General features: G+C 43.4%; 1 protein-coding gene across 1 annotated transcript in view; it reads right to left on the bottom strand.

Annotated features, from left to right (window-relative positions):
* Positions 1 to 19,439, bottom strand: part of LOC145394105 (FMRFamide receptor-like) — a 379,045-nt gene that overhangs the window by 43,578 nt on the left and 316,028 nt on the right. The gene's annotated exons all lie outside the window — the stretch shown is intronic.

Below are 19,439 nucleotides of genomic sequence, written 5' to 3' on the forward strand. Positions count from 1 at the left end.
AAGCGTCTAGTGCCTGTCAAAACAAAACAGGTCCTCGGGCTGAAGGGATATTGAAGATCACACCCCCTTCACCTTAACTTGGCCTAAAATTGCCACCACTTCACCTTAAATACTAACAAGGGATGAACATCAGAATATAATACTAGTCACGAAGAAGTGTTATGGAAAGGATGTAAGGCCACAGTAATTTCTTGTTCTACCACTGAGCTACGTGAAATAAGCCCCCCAAAGATGAAACGCTGAGCCAAGTTAAAGTGAAAGGAATATAGCCAAGTAAGCTGATGACGTTACTGCTTCACCTATGCTTTATTTACTTAATGTTCTTCTTGCAACCCCCTTACTAGTAAATTCAGCAAACGGAAGGGGTCTTGTGGTAAAGGAGTTAGGTAATGCAGTTTCCTTTTCCTCAGTTCACTACCTTGCGTCTCGTTAGCTCACTAACAACTGTCTGGTCGCAGCACAAATAAAAGTCATTACTGTGAAAGGGTTTAAAATGGCAAGATACATCAAACATATCCTTTCTCTACCTCACAACCCCCCCCCTTCTCTCTCTCTCTCTCCGTCACAAACCCCTCTCCCAAAATCACAACCCCCTCTCTCTACATCAAAATCCCATCTCTCTATCGCAACCTCCTAACTTTTAACAGCACAATCTCCTTTCTCTCTCTCTACATCACAACCCCCCCCTCTCTACATAACCCCTTCTGTCTGTATCTCAAACCTCTCTCCCTCTCTCCATCACAACCCTCCACTCCTCATCATCACAATCCCCTCATCACTTCCAAATGAGTACAGATGAAGTTAAACAGATGTAATTAAAATCTTCTAAGTCCCCCCTTCCCCCTCCTGTCTCTGCCCCTCTGATGGAAGTCTCTATAAGGATTGGGGAGTAATTAGTGAGGGGAGGGGAGGGTGAGGGTGAGGGGGAGGGGAGGGAGAAGGGATAAATATGGGAGGATGAGAGAGAGAGAGAGAGAGAGAGAGAGAGAGAGAGAGAGAGAGAGAGAGAGAGAGAGAGAGAGAAGAGGAAGATGTGGCGATGACACAGAGGAGCAAATGGAAGAAGAGGTAGGAAGGGCAGAGAAGGAGAAAGGAAGGGATGAGGAGGAAAGAAAAGGAAGGGACTAGAGAGGATAGTAGGGGAGGGAAAGAGGATGATGATGTGAAGGTTAACTGAATGGAAAATATGGGGAAGAGAGAAGGAGGAAGGAGAGGGATGATCATGGTGAGGTGGGGTGGGAGATGTGGAAGGAGGAGGGGGGGAAGGTGAGAGGGGAGGAGGTAGGGAAAAGGAGAGAACGAAAGGTAATTAAGATTCTGAGGGGAGGGGGAGGGGGACGGAGAGGGGAAGGTAGAGAGAGGGGGGAACTGAGAGGACTATAGGTTTCTGATCGAGAGGAAATAGGGACTAGGGGAGATAGGAGGGAATGGAGGGGAAAAGAGAGGGGCAGAAAGGGACAGAGGGAGAAACGGAGGGAGGTGAAGAAAGGAGATGATGGAGCAGAGAAAGAAGGAAAAATATATTAATGAATGAAAGACGAAGGGAAGAATGAATGAATGAATGAATGAAGGAAGGAAGGACGAAAAAAAGAACCAAGGAATGACGGAACAGTGATATATGAAGAAGAGTATGCAGATGAGAGGAAAGAGAATAAGAGGGGGATGAAATACAGAACACGAGGGAGGTGAGAAAGCAAAAGCCACTCAAACTCTGCTCCGTACACTTTAATTAACAGTATATTTGGCGTATATCTATCTTGAATGCCGAACTACAGCAAGAGATTAACACCAGAATACGTTGCTAGTCACGAAGAACTGCTCTGGAAAGGATGCAGGGCCATGGTACTGTCTTATTCTACCACTGATCTACATACAATACGCTGCAAACTGACGAAAATCTCGGACAAGAAAAGATAAACAGTAGTGACCCAAGGAAGCAACAACTCTCAGTACTGGAGGTGGCGCGCATAACAATATACTGAACATACAACCATGACTTACCGAAAAGCAAGGCGGTATTCACAACACCCCATAATGGAAACTACTAATTTTTGTGTTAAATGTGATTTGGGTGTGACTTATGTGGCTGTGTTTTAAAGCCACACCTTCCTCCGTGACTCCGTTCTTTGTATGCATGAAACGTACTCTATTCGAAAAAAACAAAACAAAAAGACAGAGGATTCGAATAAAAAGACGTTTGAATCAATCGATGTCCGTGCACAGGAAACAAGGTGCGCAACGAGAGAAGCCGCCTGGAATGCTCTTGATACAAATCGAGGTCGTAATTGTATTGCTGGAACTACCTACCGTGGCACAACCTGCATGCTGTTACGCCTTCTCTCTCTCTCGTGTGTGTGTGTGTGTGTGTGTGTGTGTGTGTGTGTGTGTGTGTGTGTGTGTGTGTGTGTGAGAGAGAGAGAGAGAGAGAGAGAGAGAGAGAGAGAGAGAGAGAGAGAGACGCGAAGAAAAAGAGCAGTACAAAGGTCATCCCAGCCCACACCAAGTAACTTGTACCTTTGAGCGGTAATGAGTGTGTGTCAATTAACCTGTGTAGTGGGCAGTGGACGTGATCCCCACACTCACACCTGTAATTAGAAGGCTGGTGGCGGTGGCGGAGGTGTGGTGTGGTGTGGTGGTGGTGGTGGTGGTGATGTTTACTGCTTTCATCACACCCATCCCCTCCCTCAAACTTCCTCGCCATCTCCTCCTCTGTCTTCTCATTCCCAATCACCCACACTTCACTCTGCTCTCTCTTCCCCTCTCTCCCCCTTCCCCTCCTGTCTCTACCTCCCTCCACATATCCCCTCTCCTGCCATCCCTTCCCCTCCCCCTCAGCTCTCCTCCCCACTCACTCCCCTCTCTCTAACCTTCAACCCTCCCGACCCACCCCGCGGCCCTCAACCCCAGCCAAATATATTCCAGCCTAATCACCCAATCTCCGCTCTAATGTTCTAATCTCATTTATTCTGACGTCTGAGCGCTCTCTCTCTCTCTCTCTCTCTGTTTGTCTCCCCTTTTCTTATTCAGACTACCTCCCACTCCTTGACTCTCTCTCTCTCTCTCTCTCTCTCTCTGTTTGTCTCCCTTTTTCTTATTCAGATTCCCTCCCACTTCTTGACTCTCTCTCTCTCTCTCTCTCTCTCTCTTTACTGAGCCGAGAATGTGGATGAAGAAAATTTGGCTGGGAAATTTGGTAAGCGTGTTTTAATAAAGCGGAATATTTGTGAAGGGTTTTAAAGGCTATGAAGTTGAGGAACGGCCTAAGAAATGCGTGATTTTGACAGAGGAGGCTGAGAGAAAAGACTGGAACACCTGAAATGTTTTTGTGTGATGGTTTTAACTGTCTTTCCTTGGACGGTGAGACGCAAGGTATATGGGAGACACACATTCTTACTTTTTTGTTCTTGGTCTGACTGGAGAAAACTTTGATTTAAATACTCATCAACCCAACATCACATCAATTACAGGTGTCCCATGTACCCTAATGACCAAGGGTTTGACAATGAGCGTTGTTGCTTGCGTATTTTTTTGAGTTAATATACGGTATCTTAATTGATGGTGAATTATATATTCAATTAAGTTCCTTTTCTATGGTGCATTAGTAATATTAAAATCGGTACACACACATACACACACACACACATATATATATATATATATATATATATATATATATATATATATATATACCCCCTGGGGGTAGGGGGTATATATATATATATATATATATATATTGTTACATAGCCTATGATTTCATCATCCTTTGTGTAATTCTAACGTACAGTATGCTGCATGTTTGATCACGAGCGTGTTCTACCTCACTCCCCCCCTCCTCCCTTATAGTAGAGTAAGTCGTTCTTTCTGTTGTTCAGAGCAGGATTGTCAACTCTTTGTCCCCATGGCTTCATTTGCGCGTCCTTCTTACAAGTTGTATCAAGCTCTGCCGGCCCCTATATAATGAGCTCAGTCTCTGCATCATTTGGCACTTAGATCTACTCCTCATTTTGCTCACATCTCTGTCCTCCTCTGTACAGTTATTATTGTGAGTGCTCAGGAAATCTCCAGCCATCTAGCAGCTGTGTAATTTGAGTATAAGTGTTGTTGCATTTTTTCCTTATACTGTATAGCATAGGGTGTTGATTCGTAGGCCTAGTGAAGTTTTTGTGATTCATGTGTTTTTATGTCAGTCATTTTTAATAATATTTTGTATCTGTAATAATATATCTTGCATTCACTGAGTATTATCTGGTATTCTCATTTTATCAGGGCTGACTTAGATAAATTTACTCATGCTGATGTCGTGTTAATAGAGGCTATTGCAGTTAACCATATATTTAACCTGTTTTTTGCCATTACATTATCCATATGAGTCCTGAATGTTTTGTTGTTAGTTTGAGCATTAAACTTTAACTTGTAATTTTACCTAACTCTTTTGTTTTGAACCTGGAACTTTACGGGACAGTAGTGATTTTTAGTATTCTCACTTAAAGTGTACATTATCTTTCTCTGTTCCGTAACAATATATATATATATATATATATATATATATATATATATATATATATATATATATATATATAGAGAGAGAGAGAGAGAGAGGTAAAAAAAAAAAAAAAAAGAGCTGGGTGGAGTGTGAGTGGGCCTTTTGGGATAACCGTGTTTACCGAAGGCTGGCCCCTCACTCTGCATAACACTACCCAAGTTTCATCTTAAATTGCCTTTAAAATCCGGGGCCTGGCCTTCTGGGGGTAGGAGACAAAGGCTAGGTGGCGAGGGAGGGAGGGAGGAGTGAGGGAAAGAAGGGGAGATGGAGAGAGGGAGAGTTTACAGAGAAGGAAGAAAAGACTGAGGAAGGGAAAGAGAACCGGAAGGAAATACTCAAGAATGAAAGAGGTATTGAAAAGGGATTGAGTAAGGACAGGATGATTGGATGGAAAGGTGGGGCTGAGGGCTGGATGGAAGAGGGGGCGGGATGGACTGAGAGAGGGAGGCATGGAAGGAAGGCCGAAGTGACATAAAGAAGCTGAATCAAGGAAGGTCTAAGCCCTAAGGGATGGAAGGAAAGACGAAAGGAACGATGGGTGGGTTTAAGGAAGAAAGAAAGGAAGAAATGAATAATGGGTGGGTGGAAGGATAAAATGAGTAGGGTTGGGTAGAATGAAAGAGAGAAGAAGGGACTGAAGGTAAAGGGAGAGAGAGAGAAGGGACTGAAGGTAGAGAGGGAAAACAGAAGAGACTGAGGAAAGGATGGATAAAAGGAACGAAAAGTTGAGAAAAACAAAGGAGGGAGGGAAGGGACGATGGAAGGAAGGTGGTGGAAGGGAGGGAAGGAGGAACTAAGGGCAGAGAAGACTGAGGAAAAGGGGCATAAAAAGAAGGAATCGAAGAGAGCTAGAAGGCAGAAACTAAGTCGTGTGGAAAAGGGGCATGAAAAGGAGGAATCGAAGAGAGCTAGAAGGAAGTAGGTAATAACGGAATATAGGAAGGAAAATAATGACTGATAGTGGGAAGAAGGAATAAAAGGGAGGAAGGTCTGAGAAGAGGAGAGAATCGACAAAGCAGAGAGAAGGAAGATAAGAGATAGCAGGAGGGAGGGAGGGAAGGGAGAAATCAAGGAGTAATGAGCATAATGAGGAAGGAGAAGAAATGACAAGAGAGGGAGGAGAGGTGGAAGAAATTCGGGCAAAGGAAGAACCAAGGAAGGACGGAAAGGAGGAAGGGGGAAAGGAAAAAGGATAAAATGAAGGAAGAACGGAGAAGAGAAAATAAGATAGAGGGAGAAGGAAGAACAGAGGGAAGAGCGGGAACAAACAAGGAGGAAGTGAAGAGGGAATGGAAGGTGGATGGAAGAAAGAGGGAAGGTGAAGAAAGAAAACAAATGGAAGAAGTGGGGAGGAGATAGAAAGGAAAGCAGAAAAATGCTGGAAGAAAAAGTAAAAATGATGGAAGCAAGGAAAGTGAAAGGGAGAGAAAGTAAATGTTATGGCAATGAAGAACGACAAAAATAGGACAAGAAAAACAATGGTAAGGAAAAACTACAGAAAGACGTACAGGACAAATTGATGAGAGAGAGAGAGAGAGAGAGAGAGTAATTTGGTCGCTTCCTCCTCCTCAGTGTTTTTCAAAATATGAAAAACTATTCGGGCGGCGAGGGACTTCCTCCTGACGTCCAACAGCAGGAAGAACAACAGGACATGTACTCTCTCTCTCTCTCTCTCTCCTCTCTCTCATGAAAATAATAACGACAGTAATAAAAGTAAAATACAACCACAATACATGGACAACAACAACAACAATAATAATAATAATAATAACAAAAATAACTAACAATAATAAAATATAATAATAATAATAATAATAATAATAATAATAGCAATAACAATCATCATCACCATCACATCTTCAGCTATTAACAACACTATCAATAACACTAACGGAACAACCTTGTAACACCAAAACTTCCCACATAAACACAAATACCTAAACAAATTACTTAAGTTTCTCCAAATACATTACGGGAATTACAACCAATATATTTTTCCTGTAACTTTTATTTTATTTTATTGTGATGAGAATGGGTGTATCCAAAGTTTATATGAGAGACATTTTAAATATATATGGAGCAATTATGAAGATAGTGGTCTCAAAGTCAGTTAATAATGTTGCTTCTTTTTTCACTTTTTCTTCTATTTCTCTCACTCATTCTTCCTTCCGTCATTTATCTCTTCCTATTATTATTATTTTTTAGTTCATCCTTTATGTTTTGCTTTTATTACCCGTACCTTCTTTCCTACCTTCATTTTCCTCTTCTTTAAATTCTTCTCTTCTCACAGCTTTTCACTTTTCCTCTGAGTTTTACCCCAATTTCCTTACCCATCTCTCTCTCTCTCCATAAATCATCTCCATACTCTCTCCCCCATCCCTCATCCTCTCCAAATCCCCGCCCTCTTAAACCTCTCCCTGTCCCTCACCCCTCATCCCCTCCCCGCCCCTTTCCTCACCCTTCATCCTTCCCACACCCTCTCCCCAATCCCTTATCCTCTCAACAAACGCCCAAACCACTCCTCTCAACACCCTTCCTCACCACTCATCCTCTCCACTCCACACCCTTTCCTTATTCCTCATCCTCTCCACACCTCTCCCTCTCCTCTCATCTCTACATCCCCCCTCACTCATCCTCTCCAAACACACCCCACTCCCCTCAGCTCTACATCCCTCCCTCACTCATCCTCTCCAAACACACCCCTCACCCCTCATCCTCCCCACATCCCACCTTTCACTCATCCTCTCCACTCACCCACCCTCACCACTCATCATATCCACATACCCCTCACCCCGATCCTCTCCACACTCACTCCCTCATCCCGATCCTCTCCACACTCACTCCCTCATCTCTTATCCTCTCTACACCTTTCCCTCTCATCTCACCTTCCTCCCCTTCCCCTCAATGATGTATTATGGGCTATGTATGAGCAGGTGAGCTCAATTAGAGAGAGTCGTTAGGGCACCTCCGGGTTAACAGTGAAGTCTAATGAACCCACACTGGCAGAGAGAGAGAGAGAGAGAGAGAGAGAGAGAGAGAGAGAGAGAATTTCAGTGCCATCGTCCTCGTCTAAGAATATGGATAAACATACAGGTGGTGAGAAATATTTAGATACAGATAAACTAAGAGAGACAGGCAGACTGACAGAGAAAAACACAGATAGACAGACATACATACAAAGAGACAGAGAGACAGATGGATAGACTGAGATAGAAGATAGCCAGATAAACAAAAAAAAACTGCTCTCTCTCTCTCTCTCTCTCTCAATAAAAAAAAAAAGCGACAGCTCTTAATTTTGTTGGTAATAAATGTCCAAACTCCGGGTCATGTTTCTCTCTCTCTCTCTCTCACACACACACGTACACACACACACACACACACACACACACACTCTTCATTATTCCTTCATACCTTGTTTTTTCTCCCACCGGTCCTTCCGAATTCCCCTCCGTCATTCGTTCATCCTTCCCCTTCTCTCTCTCTCTCTCTCTCTCTCTCACTTTTAAACTCTTTTCCTGCATTTATCCTTCTCCCATCCTCCATTTCTTCCATCATTTCCTTCCAATTTTTCACTTCTAGCCCCTCTTTCTTCACATCGTCATTTATTTCTTTTTACTCTTATCATTTCATTTTTTCTTCACCCTCTTCCTTCATCTTTTCCTCCCTTCCTTCATTATTTTCCTCTATTCGTTCTTCCCCTCCGTCCTTTTCCTACTCATTTTTAAATCTTCTTCACATTCGTCTTCCTTTCCCTTTTCACTCTCTTCCGTCACGTCTTTTATTCCTTCCTTCATTCCTATGTCCCTCCCTTCATAACTTGCTCAATTAATCCTTCCTTTCCTTCCATCCTCTTCTTATTTTTCCCATTCTTCTTCCTGCCTTCCTTGGCAACCCATAGTATCTTTCCTGGAATTCGTTTTGTCCTTCTTTGCTTCCCTCGACATCCTTCCTTCTCTTTTTTTTTTTCTGTCCACTCCTTTCCTCACCCTCTCCCGTTTCTCCCTCCTTCAGCTTTCCTTCATGTTCTTCTTCTGTTCAATCCTCCCTCTCTCACTTTTCTTACACCCTCTATGCGTCCCTTTCTTTTTCTCTTCTTCCTCTTTCTTCTTTTTCTTCCATTCTTTCTCTTTTCCCCTGCACACTTACTCATATATTCTCTCTCGATTCTGACTTTCCTCTCTACTTCTCTTTCTCTTATCCTCTTTATTTCCCTCCCTTTCTTATCTCCTTCCTTCTCTCCTTTCCTACAACGGCGAATTGTCCTTCATTACACTTTTTTTTTCTTTCAGTCCTTCTTTTAGGCCCTTTCCCCCTCTCCACACCCCTTTCCCTCTCTTTTCCTGTAATTATCCCTTTTCTTTCTGTCCTCCTTTCCTTCTAACCTCATTCATTTTCTCCTCTACTCTCCCTCCCTGTCCTTCTCTTCCTCAACCTCTTCCCCCACCCTCAGCCTTCATCATGGGCCAATAGGTCTCCTGTTACTTATGTACTCCTCTATACTTCCCTCTCCCTCTCCTCCCTCCTCCTCTTTCTACCTTCCTCTCCTCTTCCCACATTCATCCCCTTTCTCTTCTTCCCTTTCCCTCCCCATTTTCCCCTTTTTCATTTTCTCTCCTCCTCCCTAATTTTCCCTCTCTTCTCACGCACTCTCTTTCCTCCCTCTCTCTTCACCCCATCCCCTCCTTGTTTACACATTTCTTCCTCTTTTCTCCACCTCTTTCTCTTTCCCCATCCTCTACAGTACTTCCTTCCTAAACTGAGGCGGCATTTTCCTCCCTTCATCTGCTACTTCCCTCATACATGCCACCCTCCTCCTCCTCTTTATACCCGGCTGCGTCCCTCACTCATGTTTTCTCTTCCATCCCTACCTCCATCCCTCCCTTTTCCTTTTCTTCCCTGTCTTCTCCCCCATCCTTTCTCCTCCCTTCCTTCATCTTCCATTCCTCTCCTTCCCTTCCTCCTTTATCTCTCCTCTTTTCTTTCCTTCCATTCCCTTCCTCGATCCCTTCCTTCCTCTCTATATATTCAGCTGTTTCCCTCCTGTCGTCTTATCCCTCCCTCTCTTACCCTTCCCTCCCATACCATTCAATTTCCTCTCTCCTTTCCCTTCCATACCACTCCCTTTCCTCTCTCCCTCGATCCTTCTCTCCCAATCTGCCAAATCCTGCTCCTCCCTCCTTCAGTCTTCTTAGTCCATCTTTTCTCCATCTTTTCCTTCTATCCTCCTTTCCCTTCTTCCCTCTCTGCTGTCATATATCTTCCCTTCTCTTCTCCTCTCCCTGATTTCCTTCCTCTCTCCCTTCATCCCTTCTCCTTCCTCTTCTTCTCCCTCTCGTCTCTTCACCTTCCTTCGATTCTCTCCCTACCCTTACAAATAACTGTGTCCCTCTCTCCCTTCTCCTTCCCTTCCTCCCTCATTGCCTACAAACTAACCTACCTCTCTCACATCCTATCAACCTGTCTCCTTCCTTCCCTCCCTCCCTCCCTCTAATCCCTACCTCACCCTCCATTCCCTCCCCTCCCCTCCCTTCTCTGTATTTATTGTGTGTCAGGGAGGGGAGTGAGACAGGCCTAGAAAATCTTCCTTCTCTCTCTCACTCTCAAGTTTTCTCGATACATTCTGTTTTCTACGTATCTTTCCCATCTGTCCGGATGTCTGTCTATATCTGTCATTCTGTCTACCTTTATGTATCAGTCTATCTACCTACCTTTGTCTATCTATATCTGTATATCTTTCTACTATTATGTATAAGACTGTCTAACTATTTGTCTGTTTCCTATCTCTTCGTCTATCTTCCTACCTTGGTCTATCTATATCTGTCTATGTATCTATATCTCTCCATCTATCTAACTATCTGCCTGTTTATCGATCTACCTATCAATCTGTTTAACTTCCTGTCCGTCTATCTATCTATCTCCTATCTATCTCAACAAATAAGCTCCACAACAACACCCAGATAATATTCTCAAGTGGTCCTCCAAACACCAAAAGCTCTTCACCCTCACCAAACACCCACGTCCTTGAAACCAAACACAAAAACCCACACAAGAACCCACACCCCAGGAATTGTTTCGACTATTAGTATTAAAGATTTGACTGTTGCTGTTGCCCTTCACCCCTTCAAGTAAGCGATTTATTTTTCTTTTTTAACTGGCACTCCAGACTATTATATTAGGCTTGTTATAGTCGTTCTATTTTATGAAGGCAGTTTGGGTGGGGCGATCTGGAACCTCACACTGTTAGCTCTGTTGTCCCATCGCCGCCGATACACGTGTAATTATTTGTGCTCACCTCTCTCTCTCTCTCTCTCTCTCTCTCTCACTCTCCTATTTTAAGCTAGTAACTACTTATAAATGAATTTTAAACACTCTGTATAGATGTAATTCAATAAAAAAGCTATAGTATAGTATAAATCTCATAAGACTTGTCAGCGTTGCTTTTGTGACGTTGTCAGGTGGTGACACGAGGGAAACCCTGCGTGAGCGGGTCATACTCGGTCAGTCTCCTGCCATAGAAGCTATAAAAAAAACGCACCTATAGACTTTTACCTCAGGGGTGGTGTGGAAAAAAGTCGAAAACAAGAGAAAAAATAAAGAAAATACAATTAATAGTAGTTAATATAAATATGAGAGAGAGAAAGAGTGAGAGAGCACGTGTGTGGCGACGATGTGGCAACAGTGCTAACAGAGTGAGGTCCCAGAGCTCCCCACCCAAACTGCCTTCATAAAATAGAACGACTGTGGTTATTTTTTTAGCTGGAGGGGTTAGATATAGCCTTCATTAACCAATTCACTACTGGAAATCTGTCCTTAGGTGAATAAAATCGCCTAATGGTAGCTGGAATAAAATATATGATAAAACCAAAAAGGTGAGAGACTGAAAGGGCGACATTAATAAAGCGAGGGATAACTCCGATGGCAGTATCATAAATTATACCTGCCTGAATTGAGCACCTGGATTTGCATGATGGAGTCTTTATGAGCTCCTTCGTATCAGGTGAGTGAGAGTATATTTATGCCTAATTTTCATCTGCAATGTAAAATCTCTCATCAGGAAGTTTCTGTCCAGTGGATGATTTTTCAGTCTTTTTCCCCATCTCGTTTATTGTGAGAAATGAAGTACTAAAAAGGTGGTGGTGGTGGTGGTGGTGGTGGTGGTGGTGGTGGTGGTGATGATGATGATCTGTTGTGAGTGTCCTCTTCTTTCTGCCTAGGGAGGAGAGTGGTGAGGAGAGAGCTACAAACATCACCATCTTTTTCTTCTACAATAATCTGGGGGTTGGACGTCTACTTGTAATATATTAAGATCCCAAGACATCACGAGACTCACGAGACTTTGATGATGATGGTGTGTGTGTGTGTGTGTGTGTGTGTGTGTGTGTGTGTGTGTGTGTGTGTGTGTGTGTGTGTGTGTGTGTGTGTGTGTGTGTGTGTGTGTGTGTGTGTGTGTGGAGGGGGAGGGAGGAGAGCATTGCGTGTGTGCAGTCCATGATATTATTAAGAAGTGAGGAAGAAAAAAGAAAAAATTCGGAGGGACAAGGGAGAGAGCGTAAAAAGAATAAAAAAGACAACAGACTGAGGGAATGAAAGTAAAGAAAGAATAAAAGAGGGTGATGATGCTGATGACGATGATGATGATGACGATGATGATGGAATAAAATAAACTTACTATCTGTAGTGTGTGTGTGTGTGTGTGTGTGTGTGTGTGTGTTTTCCTCTATGTACACCACTGTATATCATTCCAAACTGCTCGCAAAATTTAATTACAGTATGTTGCCGTATTTTTTCCGTCACACATACTAATATCAACACTGCTACAAACACATACAAACAGGAGGACAAATACAGGACACATAAACAGAAAAACAGGTGGGAGGGGAGGGAGGTAGGGAGGGGAGGAACAGAGGGAGGGAAGGGAGGGAGGGAAAAGTAATATCGAGGGAAAAGGAGGTAGTAGAAATCATCCCCTAAGGGTGTGGGTTATTGTAGGGAGAGAGAGAGAGAGAGAGAGAGAGAGAGAAACAAACTGTGTGTGTGTGTGTGTGTGTGTGTGTGAACAATGCGGATTTACTCCGACAATATGAATTTGCTGTCATGAACCTACTGACATGAATCTACTAACATGGACCTACTGACATGGAACTACTGGCATGGACCTTGATGAAACGAAGTTGGAAAGAGGGAAACGTTGTTATAATACAGGACTCTTGCCCATAAAAGATATTCACCTGTAATCTTGCCAGTGTTTCTTACCCCAAATGAACATCAGTATTATAAAAACCACATTTTTCTCCCCTACCACCATCAATAATAATAATGTTTGGTCGGATAATGAAAATAATAACACATAAATCCATACGTAAAGGCTGGCTCCTACTGTAACATCATCATCATCATCACCAATCATTGTCACCATCGTCACCATCATCTCCCGGCAAAACAATACGATGGTGGGTTCCAATATTTCATCATTATCGTCGTTGGCGTGTGTAAGGGTGAGGGGAAGAGGGTGGAAAAAACTGTCGCAATGGAAGACTGGTAAATACAACAACGCCCTATCTTGGTCGTAGAGCAAAATGGATAGACTGTTTTCTTCTTCGGCTTGGGATCCTCAATATAATCCCATCACTCACTTTTTCCTCCAATCCAGTAAAGCCATACCTCTTCCTTCCATCCTTCATTTTTTTCCTCCTTTCTTATTCTATTCCCTCCTCCTTCTCTGCTCCTTTTCTTTCTTCCCTCCCTCCCATTTTCGTTAGCTCGTTTACTTTTGCCGTATTTTATTACGCTATTCTCTTTCTCCTCTTTCATTTCCTTCTCCATTACCATTGTCTTATTTTTTCCATCCTCTTTACTGCTCTTAACCTCATCTCCTTTCCTTCCTACCCCCACTCTCCTTCTTTCATTCTCTCCCTCATCTTTTCCTTCCTTCCTTCCTTACTTCCTTCTCCTTCACTCCTCCCAATACATCTTGCTCGTGTCCTGTCAGCTGATCAGTGTCCCAAGGCGGTACTCTGGCTACGTCTTCGGTTTATAGTCAGTCTCTCTCTCTCTCTCTCGATCATCCCTTCTTCCTGTATTTATTTATCATCTTTTCTGTCCGTTCCACTCCTTCCACTCCCTCTCTGCCACATCCTTCCATGCCTTCTTTTCATCTCAAATCTCCCTCCTTCCTAACATCCCTTCCCCCCCCTCTCTCTCTTCCCTCCCTCCCCCTCCTTCTCTATTCCCTCCTTGACTCCCCCCCGTTTCTCTCTCTCTCTCTCTCTCCCTCCTCCGTTCCTTCCTTCACCCTCACTCCCGCCTTATCTTGCCTCACCACAGGAACCGCGGAAGTCCGGCGGTCAGCAGGTTTGGTCTGTGTTCGCCAGACTGAGTGGATCTGGGTATTCCGTAACACATATTTCATGGCAATCTATTCTATATTGTATACCTCACTTTACTCTTATATATATTGATGCAAACAATGTCGCCACGAAAAAAAAAAAAAAAAATATATATATATATATATATATATATATATATATATATATATATATATATATATATATATATATATATATATATATATATATGAATGACTCACAAGACAACGACTGATAGGGGAATGGTGTACCACGAAGCCTGACATATGACTTAAATATGACACAGGTTCTAGTGCGACGATAAATCCTTACATGTGTTCCCACGTGTGCCCACCCAATCAAGCCTCACCTCCATCACACACACACACACACACACACGCACTCACTCACTCACTCACAAACACAGCCTCTCCAGATCAAGCACTTCCTCTCCAACATAAACACAGCCTCTCCAGCACAAACACAACCTCTCCAAGACAAACGCAGCCTCTCCAACATAAACACAGCCTCTCCAACACAAACACAGCCTCTCCAACACAAACACAGCCTCTCCAGATCAAGCACTTCCTCTCCAACATAAACACAGCCTCTCCAGCACAAACACAACCTCTCCAACACAAACACAGCCTCTCCAACACAAACACAGCCTCTCCAACACAAACACAGCCTCTCCAATACAAACACAGCCTCTCCAGCACAAACACAGCCTCTCCAGATCAAGCACTTCCTCTCCAACATAAACACAGCCTCTCCAGCACAAACACAACCTCTCCAACACAAACACAGCCTCTCCAATACAAACACAGCCTCTCCAACACAAACACAGCCTCTCCAATACAAACACAGCCTCTCCAGCACAAACACGGCGCAACATGTACGTGAATCATGGTAAGCTTTGTAGTACCTTTCTCTTAGCGATGTATTATGCCAATTACACCTTTGATCTTCTTTTAATGGTATTTATATATTTACAGTACCTACATAGTGTGCAGAAATATGCACAAGAGGATACTAATGGATGAAATAAACAGAATAAATCGTTAATAAAGAGGCGTTAAATGCTCCAAGGCCACACAAAACACCACCCAAAGGCAGTATGTGGAAGGGAAAAAGAACCAAAGCTCTGTCTCTGTGTCCTTTCCAACCATTCATACGCTCCTAAAAAGTCCCTCATTAGAACTCCTATGCCAGTCTCCCTCCAGGATTCAGAACTTGCCTCATCCTCTCCCACTTCCTTCTCTCCCTCTCTCCCCTTCCCTCCCTTTTCCTGACTCACTTCCAAGTCCTCTCCTCCCTGCCTTTCGCTCTCTTCCACATCTTTCCTCCCATCTCCTCCCTCTCATTCACTTAATTCCTTCTGTCCCTTTCCCCTTCCTCCCTCTCTCCCGCTTCCCTCTTTCCTTCCTCTCCCTCTCTCGCACACCCCTCCCCCCTTCCTACTTTCTTCCCTCCTTCCTCCCTCATCACCCACTCCCTCACTCTTCCATCTCCCTCTCTCCTTCCCCTTCCCTTTTCCTTCCCACCCTCATCCATCTCTGTCCAGCCTAATATTCCTTTTTACTCTCCAAATACACACTTTTTGCACCTCAACACCACACGAGACGACCTGCCTTTAATACACTTATCACCACACACGCCGCGGTTTCCCAGCTGATTGGGTGTCGTGCAGGAAAATGTTGGAATAAGCGATTAGAAAAAATACTTAAGGGATTATAACTAGCGTCTTGAAGCTGATGGTCTTTTTCTCGTTTATTTTTGCTGTATTAACTCTTCGGAACTGATGGTCTTATTTTCGTTTATTTTTGAAATATTGCTTCCTTGAATATGATCGTCTTTTTTATCGTGTACTTTTCCTACATTATCTCCTTGGTCTTTTTCTCGTTTATATCTGCTATTCTCAGAGTCCTTCATCTGGCTTACGAGAGATTAGATTTAGAATTAATTAACCTCTTCGCTTTCTAGGACCCTTCCCAACATGCTTCTTCGCGTGGTAGTTGCAAAATAACAAAACATACATCACCGGACTGAAGGGATTAAAACTGAGTACACAAAAGTATATTCAAAACCCCCCAAATCAGGTGGTCATTTACCGAACTATTATAAGCTATTAGATGTCATTAGCCTGCATGCCACGTTCCAGAGTGCGTTCAGCAGCGAGACAGAACGCTAAAAACATAATACTCTCATCACTGGCTTCAACGAATGCCAGAAATCACGACCTGTTCTATCACTCAAGCTTTAATAATATGATTCTTGGTGTATCTATCTTTTTCACCTCATTTATTTCCACATTTTATTTACTCCCTTAGTTTCTCCTTTCTTTCCTATTTCACAATCATTCCGTCACTCTTAACTCATTTTTACTCCCCCCACCACCCTTTTCTTTATTTTTCACTCCCACTCCTTTGCTCATTCCCTCCCTCTTTGTGTGTGTGTGTGTGTGTGTGTGTGTGTGTGTGTGTGTGTGTGTGTGTGTGTGTGTGTGTGTGTGTGTGTGTGTGTGTGTGTGTGTGTGTGTGTGTGTGTGTGTGTGTGAGTATTTACTCCTGTCAACTCTTTCAGCCCCAAAGCACCAAAACATATCCTGCTAAAAAATTCCATCTAATAGTCAACAGATTATGAAAGCTGTAAGTTACCTCCTCCACACTCTCTACACCAAGCTGAATAAAATCGTCCGGGGATGGCAAGACGACTTATAAACCATGTCCTCGGTATGAAGGGTCTAATAACACTTCAACATTATTACGGTTCCTACGAAGTGCTGGCGAAAAATACGACTATAATAAAAAAAACAAAGTGAAAAAACTGTAATATACTCGACATAAACTTCAAAAAAATCTATAATTACTGAGAAAAATTGAAATTTTCTTTTATCCTTCAACCCCCTGACGTCTCCTTCATTCTTCCCTTCATCTTTAGTATTTGCTTCTTCTGACATTCTTTTCTGCCTCTTTCATTTTCTCTTTCTCCACTCCATTTCCTCTAGGCATCTCACTTCTTCATTCTCAAGTCTGTCCTTCTTCCTCCTCCTCCTCCTGTTCTTCCTTTCTCCTTCCTTCTCATTCAGGCTTATCCTTTCTTGCTTTCACTCCTTCTTGCTTCCATCCTCCCTCCCTCCCACATTCTCTTTTTTCTGTGTCAGTTTTTCGTTCCCTCCGTTATTTGCCCATGCCTTCCAACTTCTCCTTCCTTTCCTTCATTTTCTCTTCTCCTTCCATCCGTCCTTGCTTTCATTCACTTCTTTTAATTTCGCTCCTTCACTGTCCCCCCTCCCCTCTCTCTCTCTGCTCTCTTTCCTTCATGCTCTCACCTTTCTTCTCTCTTCGCTTCTCCCTCCACGTCTTTATTTCACTCACTCATTTTCTCCGTCTCTCTCCCTCATTCGTTTGTCTCTAATCCTCCTTCCCTCACATTCTTCCCCTTCCCTTTCTCATATTCATTCCCTCCTTCTCTTTTCCTTTGTTTTCCCGCCTCCATTCTTCTCTCTTTCCTATTTCCGCTTTTCCTCCTCCTTTCCCCCTTTCTCTTTTCTCCTCCTCCCTTCTCCACATCCATCGTCACCTCCGTGGTAATCATCGCTGTTTTTCTCGTCTCTCAAAATATTTCACTTCCTGTTCATTATACCATCTCTCTCTCTCTCTCTCTCTCTCTCTCTCTCTCTCTCTCTCTCTCTCTCACATACTTCCATACTCTCATCTTATTCACCTTGCCTCACTATCATTTTAATTTCCCGGTCATTATTTACCATTCATTTCCTCCTCTCCCTTTTCACTACTCAGTTCCTCTCTCCTTCCCTTCCTCTCCACCTCTCCCTCCTTCCCTCGCTGCTACTTTTGTCTTTCCATCTTCCCCCTCTCCCTTCCCTTCTCCCTCTCCTCCATTTGCTCTTCCTCCCCCATTCTCACCTCATTCCTCCCTTCCTCCCCCAACCTCTCTCCCTCCCAATTTAACCTTTCTCTTCCCTGCTGTATATCCTCTTCCTCAACCACCCCCCCACCTAATAAATCTTCCTTTCCTTCTTGAATCCTTCCACTTATCTCCCTTACTCCATTCCTCTCCATCAAGATTAATCATCCTTTACTCTCTCCATCCTCTTCTCACTTATTAACTTTCTCTCTCTTCCTTTCTTCCTCTAAATCCATCTTCCCTTCCTTCATCATTTTTCTCCCCCTTAAAATCCATCTTCCCTTCTCTCTCTCTCTCTCTCTCTCTCTCTCTCTCTCTCTCTCTCTCTCTCTCCTGTCACAGTGGTGGGCATAATTTAGAACAATGATTGTGGGTTTGGCAGATTTGCATGTATATCTTCTCATTTGAGGAGGAGGAGGAGGAATAGGAACGGGTGGAAGAGGAAGGAGTGGAAGAGGAAGGGGTGGAAGAGGAAGGGGTGGAAGAGGAAGGGATGGAAGAGGAACGAGTGGAAGAGGAAAGGGCAGAAGAGGAATAGGTGGATGATGATGATGATGATGATTAGGATTAGGAACAGGATTATGAGGAGGAAGAGGAATATAAGTATGAAAACAACTATAAAGTGAGAGAGAGAGAGAGAGAGAGAGAGAGAGAGAGAGAGAGAGAGAGAGAGAGAGAGAGAGAGAGAGAGAGAGAATTCAGCTGAGTCAGAATGGAAGAGTGAGTGAGAAATAAAGTGAGCGTGATACAGAGAAGACAAAAAAATGAGCAAGTGAGTGAGTGAGCGAGTGTGATATATTGGCCAAGAAATAATGAAAGCAAAACCTGCAGCAGAAGACCGTAAAAATCTCTCTCTCTCTCTCTCTCCTATCCTCCTCATTCCTTCTTCGCTCTCCTCCTTTTAATTCACACGCAAATGCACTTCCTGGGTCTCTCACTCTCTCTCTCTATTTCCATACCGTCAACAGATGGACGTCGCTTATCTCGCCCTCCCTGTACCATCTAGATTAATTCCATCCATCTCTCTCTCTCTCTCTCTCTCTCTCTCTCTCTCTCTCTCTCTCTCTCAACCCATCTTCCCATACACCATTACCAACTACCACCATCTTCCACCCCAGTCAACAGCTAACGACCTCCCTGCAATTCCCTTGGCCTATTACGACCCCATTAGACTTGTAATTGCCTATTTAAATGCCATATGCAGTTCAATTATTGCTCCTCCATCTATCTCTCTGACTACTATATCTACCCAACTACTCTTACATGCTAGTCTATCTATCTGTCTACTGTCTGTCTATCTGTGTATCTTCCCGCCTACCACATTTACCTTCCTACCTACCTACTGATTTATCTGCAAACTTACCTACCTACCTATCTATCTACCTACCTACATAGTCCATCTATTTACTTCCCTACCTGTCCACCTACCAATTAATCTTTGCATCTATTTACCTACTTACCTTCAAATCCACCTACTTACAGATGAATCTTCCTACCTGCCTACCAACCCAACTTTCCATTTAACTGCAAGACTACCTACATTCCCATTTATCTACCTACTTACCTACCTACCTGCCTATCTACCTACTAACCCATCTTCTTGTCTGGCCGCCTATAAACCCATC

This window comes from Coenobita brevimanus, chromosome 26 (genome assembly GCF_032717465.1).
Source record: "Coenobita brevimanus isolate Jiangsu-jjx chromosome 26, ASM3271746v2, whole genome shotgun sequence".
NCBI classification, from domain to species: Eukaryota; Metazoa; Arthropoda; class Malacostraca; order Decapoda; family Coenobitidae; genus Coenobita; species Coenobita brevimanus.